The sequence below is a fragment of the Heliangelus exortis genome, chromosome 10 (genome assembly GCF_036169615.1).
Source record: "Heliangelus exortis chromosome 10, bHelExo1.hap1, whole genome shotgun sequence".
Taxonomy (NCBI): Eukaryota; Metazoa; Chordata; class Aves; order Apodiformes; family Trochilidae; genus Heliangelus; species Heliangelus exortis.
Genome location: NC_092431.1, coordinates 4,074,261 through 4,093,926, shown reverse-complemented (window position 1 = coordinate 4,093,926; position 19,666 = coordinate 4,074,261). Strand labels below are relative to the sequence as shown.

General features: G+C 36.6%; 1 long non-coding RNA gene across 2 annotated transcripts in view; it reads left to right on the top strand.

The window, feature by feature from the left end:
• The window catches only part of LOC139800218 (uncharacterized), a 48,041-nt gene extending 28,630 nt beyond the window's left edge, over window positions 1–19,411 (top strand). The window contains exons 3-4 of one of the 2 annotated variants that reach the window (XR_011727651.1): window positions 14,243–14,318; window positions 19,241–19,411. This is a non-coding gene — a long non-coding RNA (uncharacterized lncRNA). The remainder of the gene's footprint in view (window positions 1–14,242; window positions 14,319–19,240) is intronic. The other variant, XR_011727652.1, reaches the window with a different exon arrangement.
• The last annotated feature ends 255 nt before the right edge of the window (window positions 19,412–19,666 follow it).

Genomic DNA, 19,666 nt, shown 5'->3' with positions numbered 1-19,666 from the left:
ATCCATGAATTAATCATACCAAATTGTCATAGAACAAATATTGGAAACATAACCTTCCATTTGTGGCCACTTTGTAGAGCTGATCTTTTATACTATTTCTGTGAATTCTGCTCTAAGATCATAAATGGATCCACAGGATATTCCACTGAAATGGTATTCATAGCTATAAATATAAAATACAGAATATATTCTAAAGCTGTGCATCACCTGATTTGATACTTGGCTCTAACAAAAGATAAGGAGGTCAGCTTCATCATCCAGAGAATAACAACACAGACTTAACATTTACTTTAAAAGTCTGTCTAAATTCATACTGATTACTTCTGAAATGAGGATATCTTGCAGTAGTGATTTATATGCAGTCAGCTTTAAATGCTAATCAATTTTTAGTAGTAACTGGAGAAAGTCAGTTTACTGCCAATTAATTAGTTATTTCCAGGGTCTCCATTATTCAGCACAATACCATAACTCGATTTCTGTGCTATAGGCTAGTAAATTAATTTTTAATGGACTGTATTTCAGAATTTAATAATGAGACAATATTATTTAATTATTGAAAGCAAACACTGAAACAATTTCATGGCAGTACAGAGTATGTATGAAAAACTAGCCATTTATCTTTCTAGAGACTTTATACATCCTTCTTTATATTGTAAATGCCAAGCAGTGCCTCTGAAGGTCTATCTTGTCTCTTTGCATAGGATTTCTCATTGTTTCTCTTCACTTGTTGTGTTCTGTCTATAACACAAAGAGGAAAATCCCACAAATAAAAAGCTGACAGTGAAAAATCCCTTAGCTGGCTTTTTAAGGCAAAAAAAAAAAATCTGAAAATTACTTCTTGCCAAGTACTGAATGATGTACTGGAAGAGAAGTTGAGAAAAGGTGATGATAGACACAATATGACTTGATTATGGTACTGAACAGAAAATCTGAAAAAAAAAAAAAAAAAGAAAAAAGAATCAGACCTCATATCAGTTTAAGAATTTCGAAAATGATTCTCTGAGCAAAAAGTGCTGCAAAGCAATGGTACAGCATACTTCTACACTCACATTTTGGCTTCTGCCTAGCATTAGGAGGTTGTACCCACACACTCAGTGTTTTCACCTCCATGGTCAGTGATGTGATCTGATTTTGTTGGCTCACTGACTTGCTGAGATTGAAGCTGACCTCATCTGCAAAGCTCTGTGGGTTTTGTAAGGATGCAATCAGTTCTACATGTGGCATTCACTGGCTCTTCATTAACCCCAGCCTGGTTTTTTACACACAGGCTTACATATTTTTAACATTTCAGAATTCATTTCAAACCTGAGGGAAGTAGTGAATCATCATCTTCCATTTCTCAAGTTATATGCAGGATTCAGCATTTTCTGGTGGTTGCTCCTAGCTCTTCTTGCAGCATGCATTCCCCCCACTCACCCACCTCTGGTGCTTGAATTTCTTTTGGAAGAAGCTGGAATAGCTGGTATCACTCTTTTGGATGTTGCTGTTAAGGCTGGAAGTCCTGGGCATCAATATTCTGCTCTGCCTTGCTTCGGGTGACTATTGAGCTGCTTCTCCCTTTTCCTGCAAAGGTTACTTGACCTCTCAGATTTTTCCAGCACAGGTGCATTAAAGTGTATATATACCATAGTGATATCTGCCTGGGGAGTTATAAAAGAAGCTGGTAGGCTGGAGAGTTAAAAGGAGCAGAAATGTCCATTCCTGACACAGTAAATAGCAGCTGGGGATGAATTAATACAACAACTTCCTCACTTAATTCAGTTGCAGTCAGAAAGTGACACACGAGTGCAGTGTGAACCTGCTCCTATCTGAACACAACAGCAGTTGTGTTTAAGCAGGTAGTGCCCATTTGTGAAGACAATGGAACCAGGTAACACTGCAAGCTGAAAAAGCAGTGATCTAACTATCCAGAGACACACACAAATGAAATTCTTGATACTCCTTCCAACGCCACCACGAATTGGCTAAAAGAGTGAAGAGTAATGAAAACACAGGGAGCAATCAGCCACTATTGTGAACATGGCTTTTATAATCCTCTAAAAATATTATGTGCAAAAGAATTCTAATCAGAATAACATTTCTCATTCTTTTTGTGTCCAGGAAATGATCTTCCAAAGTGTATGACCAAGAGGGAAGGGAAATAGATTAAAAATGAATTCAGTTAATATGTTTGTGTTCTTTCCTTTGGAAGGAATTCAGTGCTAACATTATTCACTCCAAGAAACTGAATAAAATTAATCACAACAGTGAAAACCAAATCTGCAGTGCTAATACAGCCATCACCCTTAAATCCTTACCAGCTGCTTATGGCCTCAGAATTGCTAAACTATTGCATGTGCTCCATCAGCACATTGCTGGCCTATGCATCCGCTGCAAATATTTTACATATCCTAAGAAAGATTTTGGCCTTTGACATCTAGGATACATCCTAGATGTCTGGAAATACTGTGGTCAACAGTATTTACCACATTTGCTCAGCATTCCCCAGAAAAAGACCATGAAAAGATTGAAGAAATTATATCAAGCATTTTTCTCTTTATTCCAAAGAAATGATTAAAGCAGAATTTATGTTGCTGAGCAAAGGGAAAACAAATGGAAAAGAGGTAGTCAAAAGTACTGGCAATGAAAGATACACTTAATGGCACCTCTTATAACTCTTTAATATCTTTTCTTCATGGCTGAGCTTCCCAAGGCTACTTGTTAAAACATATGTGAAAAGAACACATCCTTAATCCTCCCTTAAAGCCCCCTTCTGCTGGCCAGCCAGCTGACATACTATGTTCAGAATTTAGGAATCAAAGGTGCAAAGTGATGTCCAAAGAGAGGTAAAAATATTATATTCAAGACACATTTTAATTTGCTGCAATTATATTGCTGCATGCTGGATTTTTTGGTTAAATTGTAGTCTTTTGAACCATGATAACAGCTAAAGAAGCTTCAAAGTCCTGTGAACCTTTTTATCCCTAAAACATCCTAACCTGATTTTTTTAATCTCATTCTAATTCTAAAAGTTAAAACTCTCCCAAATTTAGAAGAGCACTTCTTGGTTACTTTTCAGCCTGATTTAAAATTCTAAATTTAAAATGTGTTATATCAATATAGTTGTATAGCTGGAATCTTACTAACTTAATATCAAGATTAATATTTTTATTTATTAAAGGGGAAAATTTTTTCAGTTTATTTATTAGCATTTCATAAGTTGTCCCTGAAAATTATAAAACTGTAGTATCTGGGAAATGAAAATTCTGCAGACAAGTCTGATGGCAAAGAGGTCATGGTTGACCTGATTTTGAATAGAGAATTCAGACCTCCTGAGTCCTCCTGAGTCTTGAATGTGTCTTGAATATAATATTGAAGGACTCCTCCTGAGTCCTTCAGACCTCACAGATCCCTTCCAGTCCTGTGACTGTTTCTTCAAGTCTGATTCATTTGTCTTGGTTATCCTATGGTTATCTAGAATGGCACTAGACACCTATGTTTAGACAACTAAATAATGGAAAAACATCAGCTTTGTCCTTTAACAGGACAAAGCCTTAATTTGTAACTATAAACCAAAGGGAAAGGGCTCTTAAAAAGGGAAAACCTGAGGTCTAAGCCATTGTTTCAGACCAAGCAAACAAGAAAATATACACAGCACTGTGAGATTCTTTATGAAATCTGAGTTCTAATAAGATAGAAAATAATTCTCATCAAATTATTATTTGAAAGAACCATGTGCTGATTACCAGTGTTTGTAAAAAAAGACTCTCCTGGATGAAATCCTAAAATCAAATGTGTAAAAAAATTTCCCCATACCCATTATTTTTCCTTCCTTGAATTGCAAGAGTTGCAAGCACCTGCTGTCTGGCATTGCAGAAGTTGACAGCCTCACTTGATGTCAGCTAACACAGAATATTGTGGGGCTACTGCTGCAGTTCATTATGCAAATTGCTTTAGTCCCAAGAAAACCAATTCTTTTATGCAATTAAATTGTTTACAAGCCTATTTATATCTTAATAATGGTTTAGCCTGGGTACTTTTTTTGTTTCTGCTGGCACTAAGTATTTAAGGAGAATCTTTTTATTATCCCTATAGCCTACACATATTTGTGAGTTGCACACTGAGGAAGTAATTGAATGGCTCATTTCCAGGCAGGGATTTTTTTCCTGTACTCAAATGACTTTGCAATCCATGAACCACATTCCCCGGGTTTAAGAAAAATTATAACATTAAGTAACCTCATGCAACTTCACCACCAATATAAAAACAGCAGACAGCTCATTGCAAAAAAAATGTCCTTAAATATTGCAGATATTTCTTCTGTGTATTAAAAAAGAGAAGGAATGAGCTAAATATATTTTGCAGATGACTTTTTTTTGCCTACATTTTCATAGTAAATGGATGGAACTTTTAGCTAACAAAAAAAGCCTTGTAAAAAAGCCAAATATGCAAACAAATTGTGTTTTAATTAGGAAAAAGGACTTCATTTGCAAATTCAATATTCTTATGATTTTTTTTGTACAAGGAAGAACTACCTGAAAATAGAAGTCCATTATTTTCACGTTTCCTTTTTCAGAAATCTAATCTCAACATTTTTAAAAAGAAAATATCAAGTCTATGAGCTTGATTTGAGTAGAATGTGAAATAAAATCAAACAAAACCCTAGAAGCATACAGAGAGTAAATAAAATATACATACACGTAACATAAACATGCTGATGTCCACATGCCCTCTGCCCTCAGTCTTCACATGTTAGAACAAATATAAACTGCTACAATTTAAAATGTGCCTGGGTCACAAATAAGATTATAACAAGGTATTCCTTCCTTTTTTTTTTTTTAACAGTGAATTTCTCACTCCTTTTCCTACCATGTCCTACCTTTGACAGAGATAATGTCCCCTCCACTTAAATCATATCATTCTGTTTCTTAGCTTGACTGGGACTGAATTTATCTGAAAGGTGAGGGGTTTAGATCTGCAAAACCAAGAGTGTTATAATATATATATATAATATAACATAATATAATATATAATATATAATATATAATATATAATATATAATATATAATATATAATATATAATATATAATATATAATATATAATATATAATATATAATATATTTTCATGTATATATATATATATTTATATATTTAGTCTCAAGGTTTTAAAAAAAGCCTTTGTGGAAGAGAAAAGTGACACCACTACCAATTTGCTTTTTTTTAAAAAAAATAACAGTTACCCACTTCCTTTTTGATGGCAAAGGACATGGTAAAGGACATGTTTAAATGTTAAAGAACAGCAAATAATTTTGGGCTGTCAATCCTGACCTTGTACAGATGCCTTGGTATTCCTAGGCAGCACATACAATATATTCATTGATAGTAGCACACAGCTAATGCACACAATTGATATGTTACATTTTGGGCACACACAGAAAGCCAGACTTCTAAGTACAATCGTGCCATGCTTAGTTTTTCCTCAGGACAAAGGAATACATCTTTGATAAATCTCAAGGCAGACACATTGATGTGTGAACCTAAAACATAAAGACTCCAATTCTCTTATTTTCCTCATCCAAATCTACTTCTATTCTGCTTCTTGAGAAAATCATCTTATGTCTCTGTACTCATGGAATGTTTTCTCTCCTTCAGCTCTCCCCACATTACAGACACACATGTGAGCAGTCACATCATCATAAAGGGTGGAAATGTAGAAAAGGAACTTTCCCATCTCTACAATTGAAACTTAATACATTACCCAACCTGTCTGGTTGTCCAAAAGCCAAAACTATTAGTATTATTATGAGTATTATACTATTAATACTATTAGTATTATTAGTAGGAGTATTATCCATTGTTTCCTACTGAGCTGACCCTGTTCTCTTCTTTCTGCACTAAGGAGCCATAAAATCAGAATGAAGACTCTTCCCAGACTGTGCTATTTTTGGTTTGAATGCCAAAGGCTTTTTGCCCTTTTTTGAGTATTCAACTAAATAGAGATGAAAAGTAAAACATCTCTAAAATGACAGCAGATATGTCACACACCACTTGGCTGATGAAGTTTTCATGGAAAACAAATAATGGAAATATGAGGCATGGAAACCTGAAGTCTGGTGTTTTGCAAGTGCAGAGGTAACCCAGGTTAGAGTTTGCAAAACCATCAGTAAGAAGAGCACTTGTGTAAGTGAGAGACCCAGGTCCAGGTCTTCTTTGGTATTGGAGGGGATCTAAATCCAGTCCAGAGTGCTCTAACAGCAAAGTACCCTGGATAAGGAACTTACCTCTGCCTCCTGATCATTGTGGGAGAGAAAGAGGGACCAGAATAAATTTATCTTTCCAGCCCAGTGGTGAAGACAATTTCTATAAAGTGAAGCCCGGATTCAGGCTCCTCTTCAATCAAAATCACTATAAAAAGATTATAAAAGTTGTAGTTCTGGGAGTCAGTGCTTGAACATTGATTTCTTTCCTCCTGGGGCATTCCATTTTGTAACTGTAAAGGAGTTTTGTCTGAATGAAAGCTATTGTAAGTGTAGGTACTTGAGGAAAAGCTATCACCTGAATGCTTTAGGGATGCCCTAGTATCAGCTGGCTGCAGTTCTGTGGAGTGGTTGAACAAGAATTGTGCCCATTAAACTTAAAGCTGACAGCAAAAGCAGACACAGAGGCAGATGATCTTGGGCAATTCTCAGAGTAATATGCCAGGATACACAAAAGTCAAGAAGAAAAGCTTCTGGGATGTGAAGCATCTTGTTAAAAGTCAAGTAACAGGAATGAGGGAACTACATAACCAGTCTTCTTGAGGTTTCACCCATGCCATGACAGTACCTAAGGGCCACTGACAGCACAGCAGAATCTGACTGATCATTAGTTTTGATGAAGTCAGAGTTTGATTAATTCCACAAATTCTCTTCCACTGGGTTTAGGGAGAAGTGGTGATTTTAAAATGTTAAAGATACACTCCTTCAAATATATGACTCAACATATATTTGAGAGAGTGACAAATTTGGAAAAATGAACTGAGTTTGAGTTAGTTTAATCTGACAGACTTTCAAGAGTCTGAGATGTATAGGAGCTTTGATTCTACTATCTCACAGCTCCTTCCGAACTTCACTTCTCTGAACCTTTCCATGTAACCTGTGAATACCTGATGTATTTCCATTTAAAGTCTTATCAGTCCTGCATGTTCATGAGTCCTTCAGTTTAAATATGGTATGAGAATGGCAGAGTCATGAGCAACAAGATGCCTGTGTGAGTACAAGGATCTGAAGACATCTGCCTGAAAGCTTTCTCCTCAGACATAAAGACAAACGTCCTTCTCTCTTCACTTGTAAACACCTGCACTGTACTGCACAGTCATGGATCACCAGGGCCTTCATCTGGCAGCTTCAGCTGTCTGACAAAATAGATTTCTACAAAGGGAAGGGATTTTTGTGGAAATAGCTAAATCTATCCTGTAGAGCTGCACCTTGACATGTACAATGACTTAGACTGTCAAATAAATAGTTATGATGATGTACAGTTTGAAGGCACTTTCAGCAATGTAATTCATTTAGTCAAAACCTTTAATCCATCCCAATGACAAACCTCCCTCTTTAGGGTATTGTTTAGGAGCTATTTTCACTACTCCCCACACACTTCTGCAGGGGCCATAGGAGGAAGATCACTCAAGTTTTGCTAGAGACGTGTTGTGGGTGTGCAAACAGTATCTGAGGGAATCTGTTATGTATCACCTGCTTTTTTGCTTCAAGAATTACTGATGGTGTTTTAAGGAATTCTTACCTGCTGAAATTTTCAACACCTTTTAAGGTTTTGAAATCTGGTTTTGCTTCTCAGCAGAGTTAAAGCAATACTTCAAAAATGTTCATTATTTAGAAATGTTTCGGTTTTGAAAAAGCAGTGTATTTTAATTACATTTAATCACCATGAATAGTTTTTTCAAAATTTTAAGCTAAATGTACCTCTTTAAATATTGCAGAAGAATTTAAGGATAAAACCACACCTAGCAGCCCTCAAAGACAATAGGAATTTGTTGCCTAGAAGCTTTACACATCCTTGAAAAATCTGTGGTGTTGAGCATGTCAACAACAGTGCCTAAGCCACTTACATCATTTCATGCAAGAAAGAAGAGTGGCTTTAGTTAATAGAAAATATTTTCCCTAGTTTGGCATTTGATAACATTGGAATTTTGGAAGGACTATTTGATCCCTTAAAAATATTAAACAAAAGGAAATGTCAGATATCAAAGGAGGATGCCAATGCAATTCAGTTCTGACATTTAATGACAAACCTTAACCCCTCCCAACTTAAATGGTTAAGGTTGGGAAGGAATGATGTGATGAAATTAGGTTTGTTCTAATTCAGATGGACAGTCTGCAGAAGGTCTCAGTAATAGTTTAAGTGGGACTTGGTTGAGAGCTTTGAACAGCAACTTTCTATTTTAAAATTCACTGCAGTGCAGGCACCATATATCACATGTAAATCCATACAGCAGGAGCATTCAGATCAGGATTTGCCTGGAACTTTTTTTAGTGTGCATCCAGAATTTTTGTCAGCTGGTCCTCAAACAGAATACTCATGATGACAGTGAAACCTTCTATTTCTCTTGTGGAGCAAATAAATAGAGCTCTAAAAAATTTTTATATCCACCTATTTACCTGCTATTTATCTCTGTTTCCCATTAAGAACAAATAGTCGTTGGCATCTAAGTCTGACAAACTCCTTTTTAAATAGACTACTTATCTAGAGAAATATGCAAAATTATTCCATTAAGGTCATACTTTATTGTCTGCTGCTGAAGTCACTGCATTAAAAGGAACCTCTATGAAAGAAAAAACAATCACCATGAATCAGTATCTACAAAAATGTTTCAACACGCAAAGATAAATGGTTTTCTAGTATGTTTTTCTAGCATTTGTTCTGAGCTGCTGACATACACATATTTATATTCAGTGATATCTAAAAAAGGACTTAAAAAAACCTGGAAAACTAATCACCTGAAATCTGACACTTCAAAACCATGTTGGTATCAGTAATACTGATCCATATTTGTATTCTGAAGCCATGAATCTGTAATGTATGTGACTGAATAGCATTGGGCTGGACTAATTTATCATTTTATGCAAGGTATAAAAGTAAATTCAAAAGTATAATAAAACCTCATATGATTAAAAAATGGAACTTATTAGATTCTTTTACCATTGTAGTATTTAATATACAGAAATACTCTCTATTTCTACATTCATATTTTACAGTTTTAGTTAATATTAAAATGGAAGGGCAGTTGGAGACAAGTAGGAATGATAAATCAGTAGACAGACAGATAGACAGACAGATAGATGGATGGTAACAGTGCATAGGTTCCCAGATTTTACAGCCATCCTCTAGTAGTTACAGGTGCTTGTAAAATGAATTTGGGAACCTTTTTGGGTTTGCCCAGATACAAGCCAAAGCCCTGCTAAAACCTAACACCTTTAGCAAGCTGCAAAGGACTCAGCAGTGAAAAAGCTGGCAGAGCTGCTGGTTATCAGTGGAAGGTTTGTGTCCAGAGTCATTACAAAGTAGAGGGGAGACTGGAAAAGAGAAGCCTAGAAGCATGTTACTACCCTGACCACTGATCCATGGCATTTGTGGGCACATCCCCCTTCCCTGCATGTTAATGAAAAGAAGAGGGAACACTGCAGAAGGCCTTCATCCTACAGTTAATTTTGGAAAGTGACATTTTTAGGGCAAGAAATCAGCAGCCGAGGTTCAGAGTGCAGAGAGAAACTGCCACCTAACTGGGGAAAGGGACAGACTGAAACATGGAAATGAACCTTGTAACTTCATTCAAGGCTCTGCAGAACATTTGGATGAGCTCCAGAAGCAGTTGCTAAATCACTACATGAGACAAATCTTACTATGAACTCCTGTTTTGTTTGTACTGAAAATGAAGTGGCAAACAAAACTAATCACTAAATCTAAGAATCCTGCCCTAAAATGGACTGTTTTACCTCAGGGCAAAAATAAAACCCTAATTTTTTTTATTTTTCATTTATTCCTTTGATGGGGGGGTTGAAATTTTACTCTTTTAGCCATTCGAGGCAAAAAAAGCTCTTTCTTGGTCTTGAAAAACAGATACTGGAAACTGCAATGTTTAAGTTTAATAGCTCTTAGCAACAAAGGTATTTTTAACCTCCAGCCTACAGAGTATCTAAAACACTGTTAATACATCCAAAATCCTGGGAACTTCAATAGTTGCAGCTCATTTATGAATAATGAGAAGTTGTTTCACAGATATAATGGGTCTGAGAGAGAGAGAATGGAGGGGGCACAGGTTTTAGCACTCAGACACCTCTTTTCTAGTTTATTCCACTACTTATTCCAGCCCTTCAGCCTTTACTCAGGCAAAAGTTTTGCTGACCTTGAGCAGCTTTGCTGAGCAGCAGGCTGAAGAGAAAGAGAAACTTCCATCCCTATTAATGCTGAGAGGCTTACAGAATACCTGCTTCACATTCCCTTCGATTACACCAAAGCATGTAAAAAGAAGAGTTCAATTTCTCTGACACACACTGCTTCAGTCGCTGGCATGACAAGTTGTTTCTCACTGAAGCTCTCTAAAATACTATTGATTTTGGCAGAATGGCTAAAATGAGCTACTATCTGCTTCTTATCATCTTCCATAGTCAGATTTGCTTTGGAATCACAGGGTTTTCACTGGCAATTTCAAATAACAGGCAGTACACATTTCATGGTTTAGGTCCAATTTTGTTTTGTCAGAGAATACAGGTCTCCTCTTTTGCCCCTTGGAATAAGATGACTCATTGCCTTGGCATTTTCAGCTTCTCCAGTGAATTATTTCTGGTGTCATTTTGGACAACTTTCTCTGTGTACACAGACTCTGTATCCAGGCAATGTGGGTTCCATATCTGAAGGGCAAAGGAGAATTTGTTGTTCACTATCCTATAAAATCTTTTCTCTTTAGTAGAACAGATAAAGAAAAAAAAATTACTGTCTACTCCATCTTATGTCTTGCTGTTGGAGGTTCTTGGAGTGATGAAGTTTCTCTTTTGAGAATACCAGAGCAAAAAAAAAAAACACACCACTCTGCTGACTTCTTTGTGTAAACTTGTGCAAGTCACAAACAAATGTATCATAATATGATGTTCTTTTTCTAACAGGCATCTAATACCACCTTAAAATTGCACTGAGTGGGAATAGCTTTTTGGTTTTTAGGAGTTCTTTTTTGGGGGTCACAGGATGGGCATCACATTGCGATTTCCTCTTTTTAATTTTCATTATGCTATGAAGCTGTTGCAAAGTGTAACGCGTTTGCAACCAGTTAGAACTCTATAGCTGCACCCATCAATATAGAGGGGCTTTAGATGGGACACAGTAGATGGGCCCCTGGGATTAACATCTTAAAAAAGGGGAAAGGAGAGGCAGTGAGACCTCAGGGCAGAGGAGAGGGGAGAGGGGTGGGGGTTCGTATTTCAGCTCAGGTATTTGTTTTCTCTTTGACCTGATTTGCTTTGACTAAGGATAAATTAAATTGCCTCAGCCCACGTCTTTCCAGGTGGATTTTCTCCTCCCCATCCCACAGCAGGTGCAGGGGGTCCTTTGGTACCAGCTGGCCCTAAACCACAACTGCTTATGCAGTATGATGAGTACACCCTAAATCATACAATTATAGAGTTTTCAAGGTTGGAAGGGACCTTTAAGATCATCCAGTTCCAACCCCCTGTCCTGGGCAGGGACACCTCCCACCAGATCAGGTTGCTCAGAGCCCCATCCAACCTGGCCTTAAAAACTCCCAGGGTTGGGTCTTCCACCACCTCTCTGGGCAACCTGTGCCAGTGTCTCACCACCCTCATAGTGAAGAACTTCTTCCTAACATCTAACCTAAGACTCCCCTTGTAGTTTGAATCCTTTCCCCCTGGTCCTATCACTACCTGACATCCTAAAAAGTTTCTCACCAGCTTTCTTGCAGGACCCCTTCAGATACTGGAAGGCTTCAATAAGGTCTCCTCAGAGCCTTCTCCTCTCCAGACTGAATAACCCCAACTTTCTCTGTCTTCAAGACTGAGGGGGTGGAGGATAACTGTACAAATCAGCTTTCTGAACACATCACTTTTTTCAGCCTTGGTTTAAAACTCATCTCCAGGCTTTATCTTCTCCTTGTGGTTTTAAAGCAAAGCCCCTTTATTATTCTTGGCAATGCTTCCAATTACAGAGCATAAGTGACCATTTTTTGCTCCTACTTTCTGCCAGCAACAGACCAGGCAATATTTGGTCAAAGAACAGGTTGAGTTTCATACCAAAGAACCAGCAAAGTCAAGGGGATTTTTCTGGGAAGATTGACAGTGTAGCAGAGCTCACTCTGAAAGTGAAAAAGCACTCACGGGTAAAATAAAACATTACTGAAGTTTCAGGTTAACAGTTAATGATCACACAGTTCTTTGCAAGCAATTACTGCAGTCTTTTTAAAGCCCCTTTTGTGGCTGTTGAAGGGGCCTTGGGGGTTTCCTGTACTCACGCTACCCTTTTAGCAGGCAAGCAGTTTGCTTACTCTGAAAATGCAAAGTTTAACATTCTCCTTTGGTATTGTGTCATGTAATATTCTCCCTCACTGTCATTAAGCTGAATGTGACTTTTATTTTTACACTAAAGGGAAGCAATATTTGACTACACTGACCTGGTCTCAGAGAGCTGAGACTGCTATCTCCAAACAAGTTTAAAATGTGCATGTTTGTACCACTGGTAGCTATGATTAAATATAAATTTATTTATTGAGATTTATATAGTGAGAATGTATTTATTCACACTATGTTCATAGTAAGCTGAGAACTGTTTATTCAGTGACACAGAACACATGTAACAAAGACCAGTCCTGTCTTGAAGAATTAATGGAGATGTGTGGAGGAAAAAAGGTGAGAGTTGTTTCTGCACATGAATTGAGACCCAAAATGTGCAAATAACTTGCTAAAGGTGCCAAAAAGACTTTAGCAGTGTTCATTATACATAATAACCTTTTGCATGAGCCATGGGAATGGAAGAAATACAGCTGATTTTTTTTTTATCTTGGTGCACCACCAAGGTGTCTATACTGCTCTCCAAGTTACATAGAAAGAACAAATATTTTTTCCTTCTAATCTCTGTGTTTTGGGAAAATCTCTCTGTTCAGCTGAGGACAAGGAAGACACTCAATTCACTTTGTTGTAGACAGCACCAGTGGAACTACACCAGCAACACTAATATCCTTTTGCTGCCTGTGGTGAGAAGTAGCAATTAACAGGGCAAAATTTGATTCATTCTAAAATGGGCATCTGAAATCAGTCAAACTCTTTAAAAATATCCATCTAACAGAACAGAATATAAAGTATCCTCTGAGTTATTTGGTGAAAACTGTTTTGTTTTTTTTTTTGTATTTGGTTCAATGGACCACAGCTGACTTCCTTCTTAAAATATAACCAGCTACAAAGTAAGGTTTTTATACTGAAAAATTTTGAGAGAGATAGAGGAAAAAAATCTTAAAAGAATTAATATCTGATGAGCAGCCCTGGATTACAACTACATCAATTACACCTTACCTCCTGGAGAATGATTTTTCTTAAACAAGAGATATTTAATTACAAGCTGAACTAAAAGTTGTAAACAAAGTTTCCACATTGAAATTCAGTGGATTTGAAGATAAGCACATCATTACTCAAGACCAAATGCTAACAAAACCTCCTTCATGCTGCACTGAGATTCACACACGTGCACAAGCACATGTAATGCACAAAATGCCATCTGATTTGAAAATGAAAACATAATTGTTCTGCACTTCCATTTTGAAACAGCATTAATGTTAGTATTTAGATTTTCTCCGTTCAGACATAGGCTACATTTATTTGTATACTGGTAAAATATTGAATTATTTAACTGCCATCATACACCTAAGTGCTTATTAAGGGAATTTGCATCTTTAAAAACTTTGGGTCTAAAAAGATTCACATTATTTATTTCAAAATATTCCATTCATAATTCTTTTTTTTTCTTTTAATTTTTTTTATTCTTCTATAGATCCTCAGATATTTCATTAGCATCCTGAAACGCAAAGCAACTTTATGATTCAAATTAAGCATGTGGAAGATTTTATTATGAATGTATTGAAGCAAAAATATGAACTGACACATTATGCTATTCAGCATTAATGTCTTAAAAGAGACAGAAATGTTGTTTGCATTTATGTGACTTTGCTGCTTTGTTTCATATGATTCATTAGCTTTCCTTTTCTTGCTTCAGGGTGGATCTCATGAAAAGAATATGGTCAGATAACCCATTCATCCATGCATTTTAAATCATTAAACCATTGCATTGAGTAAGAAAATAATTAAAATTTCATAAACATAAGTTTTTACTGCTCAACTATTCTATATTACAAAAACATTTATGTTGACCTACTGTGATACCTGGAGTTCTTATTGCCTTTAGAGAGATGAATTAATCCAAGCAGGTACAGTTCTTTGGGCAATAGCAGTAAAAAAATACAACAAGTTTGAAAGCAACCTGAAATTACTCAGTTTTTGCACCAGGAAGGACTAAGCCTGTCAGGAGACTGGGTCTCAAGAAATAGCTGATGGTCTGTCATCAACAGGCAGAATGATTTTGCTGCCATTCTCATTTTTGCCTGATGTCCTGGTTTAGACGAGAAGATCATCATCTCCTATAGTGCAGTCTTTTCCCTCACACTACATTTTATTTCTGTCTCATAACACTTTCCATCTTGTTCCCCTCGCTGCAGTGCTCCTGTCTCCTGTTTTGTCTTGCCATGGAGTTTATTGCTCCTTAACAAAATCTGCCTTGTCCTAAAAATGAAGCCACTCAAGCAAAATAACACCATGGAATATGTCACCACTCCTTTCACTGTAGCTTGCATCTCACATCTCTTTCCTTGTATCTGGTTTAGTTTTGAAGTTGCAAATGTCTAAGGTTTTCTACCCTATACTTTCCCAGAATAAAGCAGAATAGGTCTCCTCTTGTCCATGGTATCTGAATTTATTGCAGGGAAGAGAAACACAAGGTCAAATTCTCTTGATTCACATGGTATTGTTAGATATTTATCTATATCTGAATAGGTGCTTCTCAGTCACAAAAGGTTGAATCCTTCTTGAATCCTGAGAAGTTATTAAATCTTTTTTTTTTTTTAATTTTAACAGGGGAAGAGTATTATTTCTTATTCATTCCTCTTTTTTTCTTGTTCTTATTATCTGCTGTCTGATTAAGTCTCAGAAATTTGTATGAACTAGCATAATAAAATGCACACAGACTTGTGAATATGGCTTGACCCTAAGACCAGGTTAGAATAAGTTCCATTAATACCAATATGTCAGGGACTGTAACTGTAGCACAGCATCTGAGGAAGCACCCAGCAATGACACAGAGCTTGGAAATTATTTAAAAGCACATTTGTCTGGCAAATTCTTGTGAATAACAAACGTAATATAAGCTGTTTACTACCAGAACAAGAGAAGACATTTCCAGTAAAACTATCCACAGAAATGATCTGGTTTTACTTAGTACAGCACTGATTATCAGTGGAAGACCACTCCAAGGCATATATTAATCAATCTATTTTCCACAGTTCAGTTTTCCAGGTGTTAAGTCCTGTTGTATTAGTTTTCTGCATGGTCTGCAACAAATGCCTAATGGAATCCAATAACAAGAAAACTTTCCCATTATAGAAATTTTAATTACATCTGGTTTTCCCCAATATGAATACATGAATGAAGAGTGACTGAGCTTGTATGAGCCTATTTTGACAGTTTCAAACCCTTTAACCATCTGAGTTTTTCTTATTTAGTATACTGTTACCAACACAAAAACCTCCACACTTTGTGCTTATTTTTTGTACACTCTATAATGGATCTCAGATTTCTTTGTTATCTGCTGACTGCCTGTGCCTTTTAAAGTCTGAGCTTTATGTCCTGGAAAGAGAGGAAGAAGGTAAAGTTACACATACATAAAAGCCAAAAGATGGAATTAGGAAGCTGTGTCTTGCTTACTCGTAAATTTCTTGTGCTTGTTGTACATCCTTTAAAGAAGTTCCTGTAGGTTGATGGGAAAGGTTGGGCCAAGAAGATGAATTTAAATTGAGTTAATCAGACTTGCAAGCTGCATTATACCAGCTGGTTGATGAGCTTATAGAAGATCTGTTGAACATAAGCTCTAAGAAAAGCTTGTGGAAGTAAATTGTCTCAAAGTCAGAGCATATCTTTTCTAAACCTATTTCCTTTAACTGTATAAACATTTAGTCTCCTGAATATCTCTGACAACTTAACAACTCCTTAAAAACTTCCAGGTTTTTTACTTACAGTCTTCCTATCCCTTAAAGAGTTTAATATTTGAACTTCCAGAAGAGATTCTTTGCTTTATGAAATGTCTGATTTGCTATTGTTGATACCAACAGCTCTTTACATGTCAGTTTGGTACCAAGGAAATTCAGGACAACTTTTATAATCGCTCGTCACTTGGGCAGACAGCCTGAGTAGGAAAGAATCATCCAGGTTTCAAACTGACAGCCCTGAATTGCTAGCACTCCTGCTATTACAGAAAAAAAAAAAGTGTACTTTACACACTCACATGGACATCCTCCTGAAATGCATCATTTCTGAGAGATCACATTTTGGTAATGCTTAACTCCCTATTGGGAAGTTAATGGACCCTTCCAGTTTACATCAGCTGAGTGCCAGGGTGATGTGATGTCCTGGGCATTGAGACACAGCTTGCAAAGAACATGCTGTTCTCTATAAAATTCAGACCCTGAAGTTAGATATCTGAATGTGTTTTCAGACCCTTAAATCAGTGGTAAGATTTTCCCTCTGTTTATGTCTCCTTCAGGCATAGGTACTGCAAACAGTCCCAAGGATAAAAGCAAAAAGTGACTAAGGATATAGATCAAGGAATGCTGTCTGGACTGTCTCCTTCCATTCTGTTATTAAAAAGACATAATGATATTAATCCATTCACAGATATTATTATCTTAAGCAGGTCTTACTATAACACAGTGTCAGTGCAGTTTGTCTTACTGAAAGTTGAAATTATTTTTCTGTCTGAAAATGCTCCCAGCTGCAGATTTGAGGCCTATTGTACACATATTAATAATGATGATCCTAAATTCCAGTAGAAATTTATTTAAATCAGCTTGGTTTATTAGCATTTTGGAAACTATTCAAGTTTGCCAAAACAGATTGGTAATATAGGTACTGTTATAAAAAAACAAGGCAGAAAATGCTGGTATTGCCCATATTTACAGCTCAGTACCTACTAGGAAAAGAAATAATTAAATAAAAACACTACAGCTGAAAGGGAGTAGCTTAAAACTCAACACATATAGGTCTTTATAGACAAAGAAATGAGGGCACTGGAGACTGAATAGCTAATGAGTAAAAAAGTCACTAGAGGTTAGGTATTTCTGAGAGCACGTAGAGAACTTCTGGAAGAGTGAAAGGCAATGTGAGACACTGGCCATAATATTGATTATGTGAATAAGGAGGGGTTTTTTGCCTCTCAAATCTGAAGTGATAAATATGGGACTCTGAACGATACCATTCTCATTGACTTTAACTTCTACTAAGATTATTTAAAAGTGAAAAGACAAAGGTAAACCTCAATGAAGATTTTGAGCTGGGATAACAGAAAGTTAAGGAAATTATCTCCCAGAATATATGAAGTGGTATCTCCCTGTGGAAAAGGCATGAAGATCAATCTGCAAACTGAACAGGGTGGTAATGGACATTTGTACAATGGGCAGGACAAAAAAGGGGTTTTAGCTTCTGAATAGCTGATAACAGAAAGCAGCAGAATGGTGTCAATGAAAGAATTTGAGAAAAGGACTGAATTTTCTGGTAGCAGTGTAGGACATGTCAGATGTAAGCTAGAAAGAGGAATTTTGCACCCTGAGTGCTAATTGTAATACAGCAATGAAAACAAAAGATTCTGATGACTTCCCCCTGGAGCCCACTACATTTTTTCCTTTTTCTCTACATCAAAATACTAAAAAAATGAGCACTGTGAGGCATAGAAGACACAGGGATTCTTATTCTATTCATCTCTTCCCATTCCTCTTTCTTTACTCCTGTTCCTGTCCAAGGGAAAAGCACAGAAGAGGGCCTGACACTATCAACACTTTGTAGGCTGAGGACTTGTAGGTGGGCATAGCTGTGTATTAAGAATTACAACACAGATATTTATTACCAAATATATTCACACTGAGTAAGCTTTCCCCACGTGCAGAGTAATGAGCACAGTGAGAAAAAGATGTGCATTTGAAATCCAGGCAAAATTTCTGATTGGCACAGCCCCCCAGGTTGTGGTTTATAGGCACTATATAGGCCAAGGTGAGGATCATTCCTCCTTCTAATTTAATGTATATTTTATACATTACATACGGTATATTTTAAAGACAATGAAAGAGTATATGCACAAGTGTATGTCTGTGTTTAAAACATACAAAGGGATGCAAGTATATTTTGATGCTATTACTGTCCTCTTTAATTATATCAGAGATTGGAAACATAATCTTTCTCAGTTGTACCAGTCCTGAATTATAACCATAGCCAGAGCTGTAACTGATGTGAGGCAGAAGATATTCTACTGCTGTCCTCAGTCTAGAATCCCAGTGTTTGTGCCAAGCCATACCCTTTCTTATATATTTTAGAAACTTCCTGGTTTAGAGACTTCCTGTTCTGCATAAGGCTTTAAAGACGAAAAGAAAAGAAAACAAAAATAATGTAATAAAAGAGTTGGGGAGAGAAAAAGGGAGATTTAGACAGGAGGGAGGAAAAGAACAGCAGGGAGAAGTATACAAGCACAGGCAGAGATGAAGTTTTGTAAGAGAGGAAAAGAGCTTGCAATAATGAACCCTCCAGTGGCCAAAATTTTGCCCTAGATTGTAAAAGTTACTCATAGCAGCTCCAACTCCAGGATTTTGAGACACCAAGCTGAGCTACTTTGTATGCTTCCTTGTATGCCAATACCAAGATTGCACTTGGAGCTCCCAGCTGCTGCACAGCAGTGCTGATGATTCAGTTCTGGGAGCAGAACCAAATATTTGGCTGTGTTTGTGTGTGAAGTGCATACCAAGTTATTTTCTTTTGCTCTGTTCAAAACTGTAAGGTGGGGGAAAAAAATCTAGACAACTAAATCTACCAGGAAACTGCCTTGATAATCTTCTGTTCTTCTGTCATCTTTCTTTTTTTTTTTTTTTTTTTTTTTTTTTTTTTTTTTTTTTTTTTTTTGTAGGGTGGAAAGAAGAGGAAGGTCCTTTCTGAAGAATAGAATAGAACAAGCTGTTCTATATCAAATTATACAATGGAAGCTCTGCTAAATATGACTATAATAACCAATAAAAATTGTAACAATATGTACGTGTTACTGGCTGGGTGGAAAGTCTGCTTGGGTAGTACTGGAAAATAAATTCATGGTAACTAACTGGGGTTAGTAGGCTCAAAGGATTTTAAGAGGAGAGCAAAAATGCAGAGCATTTGGCCTGTGATTTCTGGATTACACTCATTTGACATTTTCAAGGTTTCTGATGCATCTGAGGGATGGAAATTTACTCTGTTTTGAAAAAAATCTGAGATTCTTCTTCAATTTGTTAGTTTTGTTGGGTTTTTTTAAGTGTAGAGAGACACAGGAAAATTGTGTGAGATGGCAACAGAGTTTAAT